General features: G+C 44.9%; 1 protein-coding gene across 2 annotated transcripts in view; it reads left to right on the top strand.

Moving 5' to 3' along the window:
* The first annotated feature begins 3,488 nt into the window (after positions 1 to 3,488).
* Positions 3,489 to 18,342, top strand: part of LRRC8A (leucine rich repeat containing 8 VRAC subunit A) — a 33,641-nt gene continuing 18,787 nt past the window's right edge. The window contains exons 1-2 of one of the 2 annotated variants that reach the window (XM_063316050.1): positions 3,489 to 3,577; positions 8,687 to 8,852. The gene's annotated coding sequence lies outside the window, so the exon portion shown is untranslated. Of the gene's footprint in view, positions 3,578 to 8,686; positions 8,853 to 8,898; positions 8,961 to 18,342 lie in introns of those variants that run through there. The other variant, XM_063316051.1, reaches the window with a different exon arrangement.

Raw genomic sequence — 18,342 nt, forward strand, 5'->3', positions numbered from 1 at the left:
ACACACTAATCTATTGCACTAATCTAAATAAATAACTAAAAAGGCATATGCCTTATCCCAAAGCAATTACTACAAAATTCTGGTGATTAAAAAAATATATTTTCAATGAATTTCTTCCTAGTACTAAGTCAGCTTTGAAGATTTTTTAAGATTCGGCAAGGACTCGCTCTTTGGAGATTTGCCCAGTTGAAAATATTGAATGAGGAATTGAAGTGTTCTTTCAGGAGAAGATCTATTTATGTGGTTGCTAAGAGTCAACGCTGGCTTGATGGTACCTAATCAATCAGTTGATCGATGATCAACGGAAACACATCTCTCATTCAAAATAAAGAGAATTGGGGGCTTTTGGCTCAAGACTGTAATGATCAACAAACACATGGATGAGTTTCTTGAAGACCTTTTCACAATCCAGGATGAACGGCAACAATCTGGAAGGAGAGAATATCTTATTTACTCTTTGGTAAAGATTAATTTGGAGCCGTTTTCACAGGGAGAACCCAAGAAAGCAAAACAATTCATGTTTTGGTACCCACTCAACAGTAAACCAGGTTTTACCTCTCTATCTTGGGTTCATCTTGAGGAAATAAGTATTTATCTGTTTGGGTACCAGCTCTCCAAATTGCAAAACGCAGTTACTAAATATAGCCACCATTAGTAGGACTTTCTCCTGCTGTGAAATATGTGTTACTCATCCCACTCAGCAATGCTTTCTGGGACGGGATTTTCACTGTCGTTTAAAACAAAGCAAATGCAACCAAGGTTAGAAGTCTGCAGAAATGTTAGCAGCTACAGGTAGTCCTTGCTTAACGAACATTCGTTTAGTGACGGTGCCGAAAAACCGACTTAAGACCGGTCCTCACATTTATGACGCTGCAGCAGCCCCGCAGTCACATGATCACGATTTGGGTGCTTGGCAACCAGTCTGCGTTTATGACCGTTGCAGCATCCCGTGGTCACAGTCGCCATTTTTGACGTTCCCAGCCGGAATCTGGCAAGCAAAATCAATGGGGAACCATGTGATTCACTTAATGACCACGTGGTTCACTTAGTGCTTAAGTGAGGACTACCTGTAGTTGCAACCGGGGAGCACATGGAATACATGGGTCTTAAAAGCAGGCTCTGGCGGGGTGATAGAGCTCAACATTAATATATTCCAGAAAGAAAACTCCAGATGATTACCAGTCCGTGACTGAACTCACAAAACCAAATCTGCTACAGGAAAAATTCTGCTTCAGTCCTAGTTAGGTCTCTTTCATTATCTGGATGAATTTCTTGGTTTGGCCAACGCTGTTTCAGCCCCTGTTGCTAATATTTGGATTTATTGGGTCTGCTCCTTTAAGACTTGAGAGGCAGAGTATATTTATTTATTTATTTGGTTTATTATTTATTATAAAAGTGTAAAGTGTAAAAGTGACTCTGGGCAGCTTAGAAATAAAAGTTATAACAACCATTATAAAAATGCAAAACATGCGCTGGGAATTGTACGAGGTGGGCGTTAGGAGCAAACCAAATTGAGATACCGCATGTGCATAATTTCCAATGTGCACAGTTCACTTTATAAACCAGTCTGTCCAAAGCAAAAGTGATTTCGTATGGCTACTCTGATTTCTTTTTTCTTCTCCATCTAGCCTGCAACCCTGGGATCTCCTTGAGGTGTCCTATCCAAATATTAATCAGGCCTGGCTCTGCTTAGCCTTTTTCAAAATTGCCACTTGCTGTGACCAAATATTGTGACCCTGAAGACATCTCTATTGTTTTCTTGGCAATTTTACTCTGGATGATTTTTCTGAGCTTCCTTGTCTAGTTTTGAAATGGGATTTCCTAGTGGTCTCCCTTCCAAATCCTCACCAGGCGCTCCTCTTAAAAAGGACTGTGCCCTATAAAAACATATAGGTATTAATGGACCAAGCCAATTTTATAGTAATTACTATTTTATGGATCCCTTTTTTTCCTCTAGGTTTAGCTCACTTTAATCACTGTTAGTACTAATTTATTTTCTGCCTGCATAATCAGTGTATATTAATATTATTATATTACTTTGCATTATTATTTTTATATTTATTATATTGTGGTTGTGACATGTCACCAAAAGATATCACTTACTTAATAAAACAGTAAAAAGGACAGTGCCCTGTTGAAATATGTATGCATCTGTATGGACTAGATTTAATAATATTTTAAAGGACAGAGCAAGTTCCCTATTAATTCATATTATATGGATCTGTTTTTTTCCTTTTGTTGTAGTTTTTTTGAATCACTAATTTCTTGGTATAATCACTGTATATTCAACACATCATTATATTGATTTGCCTTTTAATTAGTTGCGCTTATTATGTTTTAGTTGCTACATTGCACCAAACTAAAAAATAAGCAAATTAAAAGGAAGGGAAAAATCCATTTTAATTCATTTTTGTCCCTATTAAGTATTATTTACTTGGTATAATCACTGTATATTCACTATATCATTAAACTAATATGCATTTTACTATTCCTGCTCATTATACTTTAGTCAATACATTGCACTTTACTAAAAAACAAACAAAAAGGGAAAAATCCGTTTCAATCCCTATTACTTTATGTATTAATTTATATAATCACTGTATATTCACTCTATTATTACAATAATAGGCGTTTTATTATTTCTGCTCGTTATAATTAAGTCACTATGTTGCCCTTTACTAAAAAATGAACAAAAGCAAGGGGAAAATCCATTTTAATTCATGTTGGTATAATGGATATCATTATCATTAAAATAATATGCCATTTTATTATTTCTGCTCATTATAATTTAGTGGCGACAAAATGGCCCCAAACTAATAAATAAACAGAAAGAAATGGAGAAATCCACTTTAATTCATTTGAATCCCGATTATGCATTACTTTATCATGGTATATTCAGTACAGCCTTATAACGATATGCATTTTTATTGTTCTTTAGCATTGCACCGAAATAATAAAATAAAGCAAAAGGGAGGGGAAAATCTATTTGAATTCATTTAAACCCCTATCATATCATAGTCTCTGTGCATTCATTAGATGCATGGCTGCTGGGGAGTTCTGGGAGTTGAAGTCCACACAGCTTAAAATGGCCAAGGTTGAGAAATCCTGCATTAGATCATTGCATTAGATGCATCAGTTGCACTGATTGCATTTTGCCCCCCCGCAAAAAGATTGTATTCAGGGGTTCACACCCACAGTTCCAGCAGAGGCCTGAGCCCTCACCCAACATGGCCGCCACGCGAGACTTTGCCCGCCCCAAAGATGGCAGCCACCACCGTCCTCCCTGCCCGGCCTCGCGCGCCCTTTTCAAAGAGGGCGGCGCCGCCGCGCCGCCTCGCCGCTGGGTGGACGTAGCGTCGAAGCCACGCCCAGCGCCGCTAAGATGGCGCCGTCTAGTGGTGGTTGTGCACGCTCGTCGTCCGCCGCCGCCGCCGCCGGCGCCGCCGCCGCCGCCGCCACGGGGGATGCCCAGGCAGGCTGGGTGAGGTCAGTTCCGGGGTGGGGCGGCGCCGACTGGTGCAAGGAGGGACTGAGGGGCGGACAAAAGACGGGGCTTCGCCGCTGGAGGCGCCACCAGGTGGGTGCGGGGGGAAGGGCGGGGGGGGAGGGGGCAGGAGCCCCCCAAACAGGACTAGGCGGAGGGGAGGGGCAGGAGCCCCCCAAACAGGACTAGCAACTCCGTGGGGGAGAGGGTCAGATCTGGAAACCACGAGGACTAGGAACTTGGCTCAGGGAGATATGGGGCTGGGGGCGAGGGGAGGGGAGTCCCGCACGCGCAGACATGCCTCTTCGCGCCCCTCCTCCGGGCTGTGCTGCCTCCCCGAGAGGGAGGGGTGCGCGAGGGGAGGCTCAGGACCGCTGAGGACTAGTAACTTCGTCTCTTTGGCGCCGGAGAAGAGGCGTCTTGCCACCCCCGCCCCAAATTTATGGTTTTGCGGGTCGCTTGGCATGTGGGGGCCAGCCGGGGCTTGGCGGCGGCGGTGTGGGGAGGAGTTCTGAGCGCAGCCACATGGGCGGGAGGCAGAGGGAAGCCTCAAGAGGACTAGTAACCTGGCCGGCTTGATGCCAGCCGAGCAGGCTGGCCGAAGGATGAAGCTCTCCCGCGCCCCGCTGTAAAGAGGGGGCTCGGGAACCCGGTTCGTCGAACGCCCTGCGGGGACGCGGGCGGGCAGCTGGAGGAGACCTGCAGGGATGCGCGGGCGGGGCGGTCCATATGGAAAGGTGGCGCTGGGAAGGGGGGCGCGGGGCGGCGCGGGGGGCGCTGGGTTGCGCAGCACTGTGGAGGAGAGGAGATTTGGGGGGCTCCGAGAGGAGAGGGGGCTTTCCGCTCCTTCGGCACAGCTGGCCAGCAGCCCCGAGATGGGCGGGGGGCAGGAGGCGCGCGAAAGGTCGGGGAGCGGGAAGGGGGCTGTTTGCAAAGCGTGGGCTGGGCAGAGGCCCCCCCGGGCCTTGTGTGCCCGAGCGCTGGGCATTCGGGGTGCCCCAGACCGGGGGGGGGTTCAAGGCAGGCCCAGAACGAAAGATACCGAAAATAGGTCAGTTTGGGGAATGGGGCTCGCGAAGGGGAACCTCCAAACCAGCAGGGGGGTCGTGGCCGCTTCGCATGTTGGGGGCTGGTGAGAAAGCTGGGGGGGGGCAGCCTTGTGGGGCCATACGGAAAGGCAGAGAGCCAGCCCCCCTCCCGTTCTGCTTTTGAACGGGGCAAGGAAGGGGTGGACGGAGGTCCCAAAGTTTGCCACTTTTAGAGAGGAATTTTGGATTTGGGGGCGCAGCAGGAAGGAGCCTTCCGGGCAGCTCAAGAAGGCAGGGGTGGGTGCAGATGAGGGAGGAGGAGTTGCCTGGCAGGCAGAAGAATCGTGGCAAAGCAGAAAAGGACTGGGAATGTTACTAGTCCCTGCCGTGAGAGCGGGGGTGGGGGTGGGGGTGTGAGGTGGCAAAAGAGGGCAGAGATGGAAAGAAATTCAAAGATGGCCCAGCTAAGGGCTTATGGGGGGGAAGGGGACCTCAGAGCTGGGGCCAGGCCTGGACGCCTGAGGGGTGGGTGGGGGTTAATCGAGACTCCCAGAACGGTGAAACTGGGTGGAGCAGGCAAGAGAACGAAGGGAATGACTGGAGAAACCAGCGGTGGCTGGCTGGGGTAGAAATGTGGATGTGGGAAGGTTTTAAGGCAAGGGGGGAAAAAACCAGGCAACTTGGCGACTAACTGGGAATTGTGTGGCCAAAGGTAACCCGCAATTGTTTTCATTCCAAAGCCTTGGTGGCTGAAGACGCCCTAGACTTGTGGCTCTGTTGTGCTGGTGCCCTTGCTCGATTCGAGCCTGGAACTCTGTGTGCGTGCATGCGTGTGCAAATGCGCTCATTATCCCTTCGGGTGGTTCATCTGGGGTGATGCTCTCCCTGGAGTTGGGGAGGGGGGAGGAAGAGGAACACAGCCGAGTGTTGTCATTCCAGGAAGAATGCCAAAATGTCCATAAGACGAGGATGAAGGAAAAACAAGGCTTCTCCTGGCGCAGAAGGACGAGATAGAAGATTCGGGGAACTTTAAAAATATTTTGCAGCTGGGTGTGTTCCTTTGTTTGGCTGCTGGAGAAGGGCAGCAATTTAAGGTGCTGGAAGAGAGGAATTGAATGGCGAAAGGATGTTGTTGGTCACGTTGTCTGGAGCGAGAAGCTGGGCGCATAATTTTGCAGCATTGCATGAACCACGTTCGCCTATGGGGGCAAAAATTCAGTCTGCTAGCCCCTTTTCCAACTAACCAACTTTAATGAAAGGCCGAAGCTTCTCTGAGCTGCAGATCCCTTCGTCAGACGCACCAGAAACCTTCTGCCTTTTGATAAAATGGTGGGTCAGAAAAAGTGCTACCAGATTCCTGGAGATGTTGTGTGGAAAAGATACATGTCTTCTTCACAAAGAGAATTCCTCACCTGTTGGATTTCCACTCCCAGAATTCACAGTCCAGCGCAAGAAGAGGGCACTGACTTGATGCATTTATTATGCGTTTAATGGCATTTGCCCCTTTCTTTACCAAAACACCTCCAAGCATTGTAAAAACAACAGAATAAAAGAACATTCCATAAAAGGTCTTCATTAAAATAGGTGGGGCAAGAAAAGGAAAGGGGGAAAAAGCAGTTTGTTCCAGAACTTCATTTATTTCACCAGATAAAATAGGTTCAGAAGAGAACCAAGGGTAGCACATAGCTTTGATTTTTGGAGTTGGTTGCTGGGATATTTTTTTGTAGCCTCTGGCTTAGGTGATTTTCAAATCAAATCAAAACCTTTATTACAGCCTCTTGGCCAGAGAACACTACAGTAACAATACACAAACTTATAATTATTAATAAAACTAAAAAGTAGGCATAAAATACAATAAAGTTATGTAAAATAAATTAATAAAGTAATAATCATATAATGTGAGGGTGATCTGGCTGCGACATCTGTCCCCCCATTGATCGCCAGAGTTGATTTGGCTTTCCAAATTATGGAAGAAAAATCCATTAGTACCTCATGATTTTGTGATGGCTTCCTCTGTGGAGCTCCATGTTCAGAAGCAGTATATCTTAATGCCTCTTGAGGGGCAGAAAAGGGGTGTTGCCTTTATGCTGCACAAGGACCCCCAAAAGAAACCATTTTTTAGAGCGGGTAAAACTCAGAATGTGAGGCTGTTCATGTCAGCTTTTGACAGGGGTGACCAGACATTTCTGCAACAAATGATAGTGTGCCAGGCTAAGCCGTAATGTGGTTCCCTTTGCTTTTGTCTCTGCCTGTGTGCAAATCCAACCATCGTGGTTTGCAGACCCAGCTTTATGGCTTAGCATGTGGAATGAATTGAGCCAAAGGTGGCTTACTGAAAAAAGATTAATCATGGTTAGTGGAAAGTGCGGACCCACTTGGAGCATTCAGGTGCCACCCAGGGCATTCTGAACATTTGGGGGTCAACCACTGTTTCTTAAACTGAGCTGCTGGAAATTTTTGACATGCTGTATTTACTGAAATAAAATTGTCCCCCAAAATCTTTAAAATGAGAACATCACTTTAGATTTGCTGAGAATTCAAAGTAGAGGCAGACAGATGGGAATTTTGTTTAAGGCTTCCTTTCTGGAGGGGATTATTTTAAGATTCAGGGTGATCTTTCTTTGGGGGGAATGGATAGCTTCAAGGTGCCAGTTTGTAGGCATTGACTTCTGTTTGTACCACACTGGGCTAACCTGGCATGACCTTCTCCATCATTAAATTCAACTCCCAGAATTCCCCTGGTGACTTGGGCATGTGCCGAGCATTCTGGGAGTTGAAGGCCGTGCATTTGGAGAATTCCCAAGCTGGCATCTGTTAAAAATGGAGATTCAGGCTGCCTCTGTCTTTTTTATATGTGGTTGATCTCTTCCTGGTTGTCATCTTTTCCTTGGATGGGAAGATAATTTGCAGCTTTTTAGTGCCACCTAGCAGTTTTAATATTCAGAATTTGTGCTGGGGGAATTTAAAATCAGTTTTGCCACTTGAATCATACAAGCTTTAATTGTTTAGTGCAGAGGGGACCAACAGCCTGCGTTTGCCATCCAACCATGGTATAGTGTATAATAATAATTTATTAAACTTGTATGCAACCATACAAATTGTTGAAACTCTGGGCAGTGTGTAAGCCAGAATAGCTGAATTTACACATAACAAAACATGGCTTACATACATGAAACCAAAGTTTAACAAGCCACAGTTTGACTGGTTGTTTGTGTGAACCTGTCCAATGGTGGCTTAGCAAGCCATGATTAAACCATAGTGTGATTTGTAAATCCAGCTATTCGGCACGGTTCTGCCATCCTCATTTAACCAAGGATGTCTTGGAGCTGGGAAATGTCAGGAAGAGCCGTCAAAATGACTTGCTAGCTGGAACACATCTTTGCTCGGTGGTTTGTTGTAAAGTGGTTTTGGGTTTTTAAAAAGATTTTTGCATTAATGGGTAAATGAGAAGGACATGCGAGAAATGTTAAACTCTGCAGAATAGGTAGAATGCAGATTGACCATTCTGTACCATAACTTGAGCTAGTTCATCTTATGCAATTGATTTGCAGTAGACCTGGATTGTATGTGTATGGGGGTCTCCGCAGGGGGTGGTGAAAAAAGGCAAGATGGCGGCTGTGACAGAGCTTCCATTGCGGCCGCCGTCTTGCCTTTTTTGACTCTACCCAGCAGACACCACTCTCTCCGTGATATTTTGCAAGGATTTCCTTTCCAACCTGGGCACCTTTAACAGCTCAACCCTTGTGCTGCTGATTCTGAGATGTAGCCATAATCTGCCATGTTCCAAGAAAGGGTATCTGTCGTCATCTGTTGTCATCTGTTGGGCAGGGGGGAAGAGTGCAGACCTTTTATAACCCCTGGACCAGTGTTTCTCAACTTTAGCAATTTTAAGATGGGTGGACTTCAACTCCCAGAAATCCCCAGCCAGCACAGAATTCTGGCAGTTGAAGTCCACCCATCTTAAAGTTGCCAAGGTTGAGAAACACTGCCCTGGACCGATCCCCCTGGGTTGTTCAGAGAATTATCAGGGGGCCCTGACCCCAAAACACACTGTAACAAATCATTAGGAGATCAAATCTGCCCTGCTGTTGGTTTTTTGTACCTCTGCCAAGCATTTGCTTTGAAAACACACCCTGCGAAATGCATGAATCAATGCATGCTCCCTCTCTTTCAGGAAAGCTGCTTCCATGGCGTTTGGGGAGTGCCTCTCAACTCAGGACCCTTCTCCAGCCAGCAGCCTTGAGCTCCGGCACAGATTGCTGAAGTGCAGATAGCAGAACGGAGAGGAAGGCCAGTGTCTTTTTCAGGAGGGGCCGGTGGACCCGGGAATGACCGGTTTGGTAATGTGATCCTTTCCTTTCTTTGAAACCAGAAAGTGGTGAGCGAGCGAGCTGTTCACTGGTAGAAGAGGGTGCCTCCCCAGTGATGTGAGACGGGTGGGGCAAGCGGTCTGTCCTTAAATTTGATGATGGGGCCTTGGGTGGGGTATCCCCTCCTTACACAAGGCCTACCCTGCCTCTCCTATCCAATACTGGGTTGCATTCTATGTTTCTGGAAACGCCAACTGTTACTTTTGCCCATCCTCTAAACTGGTTTGGTTGACCCTGGTTTGTTGAACAAGCCCGGTTGGCCTCCTCGGCTCTCATCTTACTAAGCCATAAACCATAGTTTGCAAACCACCGTGGCAGGGTTCCTGTGTTGCAGCAAGCCCCAGGTGGTCTGTGACGTTGTCACCCGCTAAGTGAGTCGCACGGCTTTGTACTGAATGCAGTGTGTCAGGTGTGGTTCCTTGAATCAAACAGCAGATTATGGCCTAGCGTGGTGGTCGAACCCACTTAAAGGGAGCATCTGCGGCTTTGGATCACCACCTTCCGGCCTCTGGCCATCTGGAATTTGGCGATTCCTGAAATTCCTGAGCAGGTTCCCTGCCCCCAAATTGCAACATTTTCCGTCACCCTCTTCAGTCCGTGCTGTCTCCATCCAACGCCTAAGACAGCCCTTGGGATGACCCTGCGTGTGTTTGAGAGCAGAGGGCTCATCCTTCCGTTAAAGCATTGACTTTAATTAATTAATTACAGTTTCTGGAATAACAGCCTCTGGTGCGATACTCTGAAACTACTCTGCGGTGCTGTTTTGAAAGCAGCAGGGTTATTGGTTAAGCTCTTCCCCAACTGGTCGCCCTCCAGAAGTCATGCATTCGTGACAACCCCTCCTTCCCCAGAGACCTTGCTGGGTCCAAAAGGAGAATGCCACTGTATGAAAAACGGCTCTATTTTGTGTGTAAAGGAGGAGAGGAACGACACCAAGAATTCTTTTTTTTCCTTTGTAAAGAGTTATACAAGCGAGTCATAACTTAGTACCACTTCGCTCTATGAGAAGCTGTGTCTGCGCCAAGGAGCCATATTAGATCGCTTGGCGCTGTCAAAAGGTGCCAGGAAATTAAAGGCTCCGTTTAGATTTGCTTCAAGCAGAGAAATCTCAGCTTCTCTCCTTAATTACTGACTACTATTAACACCTAACAGAGGTAAAACAGGGCAAGTGGGAAGCTGCTTGTGTTCTTCTGGCACCTCTCTATGCGCGTGCGTTCGGCTCTGCAAAAACATCCCATTAGGGAAGGTGGAATCCCAGCTGGCTGGGGAATTCTGGGAGCTGAAGTCCCCGCATCTTAAAGTTGCTGGGGTTGAGAAACACGGATATAGACCATGCTAATTCAGTATATTTTGAAGGAACACGTGGTTGGCTTCCAAAGAATCTTTTGGCGGCTGGGTGCAAATTTGGGAAGGAGAGTTAAAAAGGGGGGGATAGACGCTGAGAACTTTTTCATGCTCTAGGATACCTCTCAATCCTAAGCTGCTTCAGAGGGCATTAAAAAGTGTAAAAGGCTGTCTCTTACGATCTGGGAAAAAATAGCGTCTTTAATGTCATAATTGCTGGATTTTAGAATGTGCGGCGCATCTGCATTCCAGAACTCGCGTCTGAGAAAATCAGAGAGAATAGGTGAGCGAAAATCTTCAGCGTTAGAAACGCTCTCCCCGTTCCTTCCCTCCGGCTTCCAATTTTGCTCCGTCCTCACTGGCGTTCCCATTCATGGGGTGGGTGGGGAGCCCAACGGGACCTTCGCCTCTTTCATTGCTCCCTTCGCCTTCCTGCCCCCGGCACCCCCAAAGGGGCTCCTTTGCCGCGTTTTTGCTGCCCAGACAAAACCCTTGCCTCCTGGACAGGGGGAGGCTGGCTTCTAGAGAGACGGAGGCTTTTAAATTATTTTGCTTTCACCAACTCAATTAATTGAACAGGAGAAAAAGCATACAGTACAGTACATGCGAAAAAGTATTAGCGGTATAATGGAACCACAAATTAATGATGTTGAGGGGAAAAGGGATAAAAGGGTAATCCACAATTGGGTGCACGTGGCCATTGATTCAGCAGTTCAGTTTCATTGATGTACCTTTTCTTCCTAAACCTGGGAGGTTGAAAATAATTTCTGGGTGCCGAATTTTTTACTGTGACCAAGTTACTGGATTCCTGCCCATTGTGGCCTCTTTGTTGTCTGCTGAATGCTTTCTTTACCGAAATAAATAACTGCAGATTCCTCTCCTGCCTCAGTTTCCCTCGCCTCCCTCTTCTCAGCTGAAGACATGAGCACCCCAGTGTAGAGATCTGATCCCTCAGCTGTGCACATTGAGTTTGCAGAGCTGAAGATGAGAATTGCCCTGCATCCCACCCTTAAAAAAAAAAGTGCTGGACTTGGGACAGATCCTGATTTAATGCTGGGAAGCCGAATGACCTTCATTGCCATCCTAGCCTGTCCTGAGCCGCACCTGTCTCCTTTCCCAGCTGAACTGTAAAAATGCAGCCCTTGGAAAGGACGCGCGGAGCACGATGACTCGGCATGTTCCTTATTCATAAGCCAGCACAAGCAGCACGGCCGGCTTTTGTGACTGCGTCGTTGCATCGGTGCGTCTCGGGCACGGCCGCCTGCCCCTTATGGTGCCCCTCCAGTCGAATTTCGGGAAGGAGGAGAACGCTTCTGGAACAGGCTCCAGCTTAAGGGTCAGTTTGCTTTAAGCTGAAACATGTTTCCTGTGCTTAATGTGCACAAATCTGTCTACTTATGGTCAGCTTGAGCATATATGATCAGACTGCAGCACTGGGTGCAAACTGAGCTATTGAATTGTTAGGGAAAGCAGCAAATTGCAAGACGTTGGCTCAGCCTTTTCCTGTCCAGGGCTGTTTTTATTATTTGTTTGTTTATTGCTTGAATTCATTATAGCTGCCCAACTCCCATGGACCCTGGGTGGCGTACTGAACAAAAAACCCATGAAAACAGATAACCTAAAACCACACAGACAGCCCAGACAAAAACGGCACATATCAAACAAAACATATTAGCCCCTCTGGCTGGGAATTCTGGGAGTTGAAGTCCACACATCTTAAAGTTGCTAAGGTTGAGAAACACTGCCCTAGAGTGTTCTGCTGTAAATTTAGTGGGCTGGGTGAACCCAGCCATAACAGTCAATAAACTAGTCCTCCAAGCAGAGTGGCCTCAAGATGTGTAGACTGTAACACCCAGAATTCTCAGCAGTAGCCAGGCTGGCAGGGGAATTCTGGGAGTTGAAGGCCACACTCTTTGGCTTAGCATGATATGTGAACCCAGCCAGTTGCATGATTTCAGTAAACCACACTTAACTAGGATGTGCATGAGCTAGACGGTGTTAATCGTGGTGAGGGTAGATGCCCAGCTAGGGAAACCTTTGCTAATCTTTTAAGCATTGGCAACCATAGCAGTCCTTTGCGTGTAAGATCTACTACTTGGCTGTTTCTGGGAGAGGCCAAAACTCTCCTGAAAAGTCTCACCCATCTTTCTGTAGTTGGCTCTTACGTCAAGCCGCTTGATCTGATGGATTTCTGACACAGGGTGGAGGGAACAGGGATGCCTTGGAGAAAATTTCTGGGCTGTGCCCAGGTGTGCCAGGGGAAAGGCATTCAAGGGCGTGTTGGCACCAAGTTGGGAAGCTTTGAAAAGCAGCTTCTAGTTGCACTGCAGTCTAATCTTATGGTGCCATGTTCTATGCACTTTCCAAAAACCGCACCCTGGTGAGTCCCTGCTGTGTAAACAGCACTTCCTGCCACTGAAGTGCAATTTCTTGGATCAATTGAAAGGGTCTAATGCTGCGTTAGGGAGTCCGCGCTGTCTTCTCGAGGGGGAGCACCACCTTGGGGCAACTTCCCAAGATCCCTTTCTACCTGCAGATTGAACCAAGCTGATATTTATTTATTTATTATTTATTTTTAACGAAAGGGGGAAACAGTTGGTGTGTTAAGCTTCCCATAGATTTGACCTATTTAAAAAAAGAAAAAAAGCAAATGGAGAAAGGTTGACAGTTTCAACACAGCCCCATCACATCATTACTCATACCTGTTGGAGGCTGAATTTCCGAAGTGTAGCGTGGCAGCTGATAATAAAAAGCTTACCTGTCCAGGTTATTTCACCTGAGTTGATACTGATTTGTCTCCTCTTTCCCCCCACCAAAAGGGGGAAGTTCCTGCCCTCCCTTTAATTCTTCATCTCATAAAAAAGTGAAAAGAATGCGATTAAACTGCCCTTTTAATGCATGAGAATGCCTTTGGGACTGTGGGGCTAAGGTTGCAGAACGGTTAATCTGTAATATATTGAATTGTGACTTCTCAAATTAACCCCATTACCTGGATTCTCTCTCTCTTTCACACACACACACAGGTCAGGTGTGCAGAAACATAGAATGGTAGCTCAGTTCATTGAGTGACTCACCTAGCATGTTGATGATTTTTGTCTTCAAAATTGATCTCCTGTGACAAGAACTGTGGTTTTATCATCCCAGTGGAATCTCAGTTGCTATCAGGGCTGTGTCATAAAAGCCCTTGAGATGCTCTTAGACAGTTTTCTGTGCTCCTTGTGCTAAGCCATCAAATCAAATCTTTGTTACGGTCAAAGACCAGCATAGATTTAACCATGATTTGGCAGGGTTCAGACAACCCCCTCCGTTCTAAATTGGTTTGTACAAACCACCAAGCAGCTCACCAAGCTACCGCTCAACCAAACAAGCTGCCTTATCATGGGATAGTATAATAGCCACCATGTGAGCAAGTATTCATAGTCTACACGTCCCAATTTCTTCCACCATCTTCTGTAAGTGTAAAGGGTTTTTATAGATCTCAAGGATGTGTCTTATTTTAAACTCTTTAATTGCTGAAGCTTGTTATTATTTTTACCCTGTTCTTCCTCTTTCTTTGGATGGTATGTTTTGTTGACCTCTGGTCTATGGCTGTGAAACAAGCACAACTAAATGGCCACTATTTTAGGGACTTTCCAAGCTGTCCACGTTCGTGGAGCCACATCAAGTTTGACATGTTGCACGTCTGTTGCTGGCAAGAAATTCAGCCTGTCGAAGCACCACAATATTCTTGCCTTCAGCCTCCAGATTTCTGGGCTGTGGGCCTCTGCAGAGCACTTCCTGCAAGCCACAGAGGAAGGATGTGACTGTGCCAGGACCTTGCTTGAAGGATTCTCTTGGCTGCAGTTGGAGAACAGGATGAAGGACCAGGAGGAACATGGGCTGAATTAGCTTCCCCAAAGCAAGAGTGGTCCATGTGAAGGACATAAGCGTCTCTATTGCTGATCTTGCTGATCTTCATCTCAGTTGTTAGAGAAGTGGGTCCACTTGGAGCCAGCTCCCAGCTGCCCCATTCTGATCTTGAGATCAGATGTATCCAGTTGACTTCTAAGAAGGGCCAAACTCCCTGGCCATGTTGTGGATCACACCGAGGGGTGGTTAAGTTTGTTGAGTAAGTTACAACTGACTGTGTTTGCCCAACGCAGTAAGCCGCAAACCACAAACCATGGTGAACCCAAACAATTGTGTGAACCCAAGCAGTTGGGTTAACCTATCACATTGTAGTTCAATGTGATAAGTTAACCCAATTGTTTGGGTTCACACAACGCTCTGAACCGTGAGCTAGGCCCACTGGCTGGTCTCACCCACTGAACTGCCAACCAGGTTTGATTGGATTCACACCAGGCTCAGACGTAACGTTCTTCATTTCTTTTAGCTTTGCCTGTTGAATGAACCCAGCTTTGTGGTTTGCAAACCGCAGCTTCTGGCTTACTGTTTGGGCAAACACAGTCAGTTGTAACTTACTCAACAAACTGTGGTCAAACTATAACTTAGTGCACTTTTTGAGAAATGCCACTGGATATAAATTTGCCTACCTAGCAGACTTGTTGTGAGGATGAAAAATCCACCGAAGTGATGCTACCTCAAAAATACAACACAGATGCAAACGCAGCATTGGAACCTTTTAATTGACCCAAATAGTAATACTTTGGTTGCACAAAGAGCAAGGTTGTTTACGTGGCAAGGACTCACCAGGTCATACTTTTGTGGAAAGTACATAGAAGACAGCACCCTAAGATTAGATTTAAGTGTAACTCTGGATGCTGCTTTCTGGAGCTTTCCAACACGCCCTTGAATCCCCTCTTTCTTCTAGGATGGCTGTGCAAAATCCCGGAATTGTGACTCCTTCAGAACGGTGCTAAAAACATTGGGAGTTCGTTTACTTATTTTTTTCCAACCAAATCTTCAGGTTTTGCTTGTTCCCGGGAGAACTTTGCTCAGCTCAGAAGTTTGAGAACTTTCTCCCACTTCTTCTGTTCAAAAAACAAGCCAACTCTTACTTGGGAAAAAAAAAAAGACTAGGAGGAATGGAATGGCTAGAGTGGATTTTCGGGGCCCAAGAACTTCTCACCGTCTCTCTCTGGTGCCAGAACAACAACAACAACAAAAAAGCTGCATTTCAGCTCGATGCAGGTGCGTTTGAGAGAAACAGCCCACCCACTGCTTTAGCAGAAAGAGAGGCCGCTGTTTATAAATCGGATAAGTGCTGGGCAAAGTTTTGAACTTTTCGAAATCGGCTGCTGTGTGTCCGGGAGGTAAGATGTCCCAGCCGGGGAAGTGATGCAGCGAAGTTGAGGAAGAAAATTAGATGAACCGCCGAACCAAAATTCAGAAGGTTTTGCAGATAGGTTTACAACCTCTTCCTTCTGAAGAGTCCTCTGTAAAGCTGTGCCATAACACAGATGCCGGCATAAAAGAAGAATCCCTGTTCTGAAGTTGTAGGTACTTAAAACTTCTGCAGCAGGGAAAATAGGCTTGGTTTCAAATGGAACTAACGCGTGGCCAGAACCCAAGTACTAAACGCGGCCCTTTATCCGAATAAAGCAGTTTCAATTGTAATTGAAAGCCGGCCGGGTGACTCTGGGCCAGTCCCTCCCTCTCAGCCCAACTCACCTCACAGGGTTGTGGTTGTGGGGAGAAGAGGAGGAGGGAGGAGTATTTTGTATATTGGCCTCCTTGAGTTATTTATAAAAATAATAAAGGCGGGATAAAAAATCTAAAAATAAAAGAATTGAGGACTGCGCATTTGGATCTGATTGGAGTAAATGGTAAGGCTGATTCAGAAATATGATCCGTATTTCCTTTTTAGTTCTGTCTTGTATTCTGAATTGAATTTTATTTTATTTTATTTTTATAGCCGCCCATCTCAACAAGAGGAAACAACACTCCATCTTGTTATAGCTGGTCGTCTTACTGTTCTGAATTGTTGTATTCTGATACAGCCTTATGGCTAATCGATAAAGCATTATTAATGGGACTGATTTTCAGACTGTCCAGACCACGAATTGGATAGAAGCTGCTTTTCAGGCCCGTTTCATTATAGCGGAAACATAAGTGAGGGGCCTCTTTGTGGCTCTCTTTTGACCTTGAAAATTAAAGACGCCATTCTGAGCAGCCTTCCGAGTTGCATGAAATCGGTTGTCCTGGAAAATGAAACTGGGTCACAAGGGGAACACGTTTCCTGCAGCTGTAAGTTTAAATAAATAAGGCTGACCTAGCCGAAATTGTCGGCTGGTTGAAACAGCTTTTCTCTCTTCCCCCGTACTCCGTAGTTCAGCTTCTGAGTTTTGAAAGCTGTGATTTATTTAACAGGACATGCAATGCTCTATATAGGGCTGTACGGTGTGTGCTGAAAGACTGTGCGGGCCTAGTTGTCACTGAATGCGTATTTATGGACCTAGAGTGGTTTGGTTTAATTCTTCTTGTCTTCACCACTCTGAAAGAAAGACGGAGTGATGGGTCCCTGCGGGAAGAAAATCAAACCCTGAGCTAATAGTTGAAGAATTTTGGGAGTCGAAGTCCACACAGCTCAGAGCTGGTAAGGTTGAGAGACACTGCCCTGGAGCGTTCTGCTGTAAATTTAATGGGCTGTGTGAACCCAGCCATTGCAGTCAATGAACTAGTCCTCAGTAGTTTATTAAGTGTCATTTATTAATAATAAATGATATTCAAGTCGTGGCATCTTGTGGTTCTGTACCAGTGTTTTCTGGTAATAATAAACTAGTCCTAAGTAGTTTATTAAGTATCATTTATTAATAATGATACTCAAGTCTTGGCATCTTGTGGTTCTGTACCAGTGTTTTCTGGTAACAATAAACTAGTCCTCAGTAGTTTATTAAGTGTCATTTATTAACAATAAATGATACTCAAGTCTTGGCATCTTGTGGCTCTGTACCAGTGTTTTCTGGTAATAATAAACTAGTCCTAAGTAGTTTATTAAGTATCATTTATTAATAATAAATGATACTCAAGTCGTGGCATCTTGTGGTTCTGTACCAGTGTTTTCTGGTAATAATAAACTAGTCCTCAGTAGTTTATTAAGTGTCATTTATTAACAATAAATGATACTCAAGTCTTGGCATCTTGTGGCTCTGTACCAGTGTTTTCTGGTAATAATAAACTAGTCCTAAGTAGTTTATTAAGTATCATTTATTAATAATAAATGATACTCAAGTCGTGGCATCTTGTGGTTCTGTACCAGTGTTTTCTGGTAATAATAAACTAGTCCTAAGTAGTTTATTAAGTGTCATTTATTAATAATAAATGATACTCAAGTCGTGGCATCTTGTGGTTCTGTACCAGTGTTTTCTGGTAATAATAAACTAGTCCTAAGTAGTTTATTAAGTATCATTTATTAATAATGATACTCAAGTCGTGGCATCTTGTGGTTCTGTACCAGTGTTTTCTGGTAATAATAAACTAGTCCTCAGTAGTTTATTAAGTATCATTTATTAATAATGATACTCAAGTCTTGGCATCTTGTGGTTCTGTACCAGTGTTTTCTGGTAATAATAAACTAGTCCTAAGTAGTTTATTAAGTGTCATTTATTAATAATAAATGATACCTAAGTCTTGGCATCTTGTGGCTCTGTACCAGTGTTTTCTGGTAATAATAAACTAGTCCTAAGTAGTTTATTAAGTATCATTTATTAATAATGATACTCAAGTCTTGGCATCTTGTGGTTCTGTACCAGTGTTTTCTGGTAACAATAAACTAGTCCTCAGTAGTTTATTAAGTGTCATTTATTAACAATAAATGATACTCAAGTCTTGGCATCTTGTGGTTCTGTACCAGTGTTTTCTGGTAATAATAAACTAGTCCTAAGTAGTTTATTAAGTATCATTTATTAATAATAAATGATACTCAAGTCGTGGCATCTTGTGGTTCTGTACCAGTGTTTTCTGGTAATAATAAACTAGTCCTCAGTAGTTTATTAAGTGTCATTTATTAACAATAAATGATACTCAAGTCTTGGCATCTTGTGGCTCTGTACCAGTGTTTTCTGGTAATAATAAACTAGTCCTAAGTAGTTTATTAAGTATCATTTATTAATAATAAATGATACTCAAGTCGTGGCATCTTGTGGTTCTGTACCAGTGTTTTCTGGTAATAATAAAC

The sequence above is a fragment of the Candoia aspera genome, chromosome 16 (assembly GCF_035149785.1).
Source record: "Candoia aspera isolate rCanAsp1 chromosome 16, rCanAsp1.hap2, whole genome shotgun sequence".
Classification (NCBI taxonomy): Eukaryota; Metazoa; Chordata; class Lepidosauria; order Squamata; family Boidae; genus Candoia; species Candoia aspera.